Raw genomic sequence first — 1,946 nt, forward strand, 5'->3', positions numbered from 1 at the left:
TATGGTGGAAAATATTAATAGAGACTCTTCAGGTTAGAGGCCAGATTCGCCAGATGTCAACTTTTGGGGGCTTAGATTTTTGTGGGAGTTCTGTGGAGTCTGACAGGGTCTCAGCACAAAACAAAGTGAGCAAGGCTCAAATCCAACCAATCCACAAAAAAAGCTGTCATCAGAAGCTGCAGCAGCAAGGACTGGACACAACCAGACATCAGTGCACACAAAGCACAAGACACACACATACACACTTTCCCCCTTTGGCAGTACAGAGATGGGGTCCGGAGGAATTATCCTCTGGGCCAGGCTGATGGGCCAGGCTGATGATCTGGTTCAAAGCTGGAGAAGGCTGTTTAGGGCTTGCACCCCAGGGACCTCAGCTTTCAAGTAAGTAAAAAAAAAAAAAAAAAAAAAAAAAAAAAATGCAGGAAAAAAAAAAAAACCCAGCAGAGAAGACCCAAGTTCTCAGGCCCAGGGGAGGACTGGGAACTGGAGACTGAGTCTGGAAAAGCCTAAGAAGGAAGGGTTCAGAAATGGCTTAGCCAAGTTCCTGCCTATGGCTCCTCTGCACTAACATTCAGCAGAAAATGGAGCAAGAGCCTTGCATTCAAATGCTAGCCCAGACAACCAGAGAAGAGTCCTGTGTGTCTCCACCCTTCTCAGTATAATGCTGCCTCCAGGACCCCCTGCAGCATCAGAGTACAGTGCGTTGTGTGACTTTCTGCTCATGTATGGGCCTGGGTCACAGCAGCTGGTCAGAGTCAGCTGCATCCCCAGAGCCAGATCAGAGTAAGAAGTCCACAGGCTTTTGCCTGTTAGTATCTACTGCTAAAAACTGTTTTGAAGCTGGGCATGGTGGCACACGCCTTTAATCCCAGCACTTGGGAGGCAGAGGCAGGCGGATTTCTGAGTTCAAGGCCAGCCTGGTCTACAGAGTGAGCTCCAGGACAGCCAGGGTTATACAGAGAAACCCTGTTCTGAAAAAACAAAAACAAAAAACAAAACAAAACAAAAAAAAACAAAACTGTTTTGAGAGGTGGACAGTGCTACTCACACTCATCATGGACTGTCGAAGTGACTAGTCAAGATGGTTAGTTTGTCTGGAGAGATGGCTCAGTGACTAAATATCCTTGGCTACACAGGGAGTTGAGAGCTTGTCTGGGTTATACTAGACTTTGCCTCAGAGCAAACATGCACACACCAAATAAATAAATAAATAATCAGAAATCTGAGCAAGGTGTGGTGGTGCATACCAATAATTCTTGCACTCAGGGATGAGGCAGAATTTCTCACAGTTCCAGGCCAGCCTAAGCTACATAGTAAGACTCTATTCTCAAAAAAAAAAAAAAGGGCTGGTGAGATGGCTCAGCGGGTAAGATCACTTGATTACTCTTCAGAAGGTCATGAGTTCAAATCCCAGCAACCACATGGTGGCTCACAACCACCCGTAATGAAATCTGATGCCCTCTTCTGGTGTGGCTGAAGAGAGCTACAGTGTACTCATTTATAATAAAAAATAAATCTTTAAAAAAAAAAAGTGTGTGTGTGTGTGTAAGAGAGAGATGGGGGGATGGCTCAATAGGTAAAATACTTGCTTCATAGTCCTGGGACCTGAGTTTGGATGCCCAGCATAGAATGTGACAGGGCCACCTTCTGACAAGTGCACAGGCCAATCTGATGGAGGCCTTCCTGTGCTGAAGTTTGCTCCTGCAGATGACTCCAGCTTGTGTCAAGTTAAATCTCACTAACTAGTGAAGTTAACTCTCACTAACCAGTGTGGTAATTGGTGTCCATTCCTGACTCTCTTCCTCTAGAAAACCTTGAGAATACAGTAGCAAATGCCAAGCACACAAAGCCATAGTGACAGAGAAGAGAGCACAGGCTGACAGGGAGGACTGTGAGAGGACAGATGGAGGAGGGACAGGGAGGACTGTGAGAGGACAGATGGAGGA

The sequence above is a fragment of the Mastomys coucha genome, unplaced genomic scaffold, assembly GCF_008632895.1.
Source record: "Mastomys coucha isolate ucsf_1 unplaced genomic scaffold, UCSF_Mcou_1 pScaffold15, whole genome shotgun sequence".
NCBI lineage: Eukaryota > Metazoa > Chordata > Mammalia > Rodentia > Muridae > Mastomys > Mastomys coucha.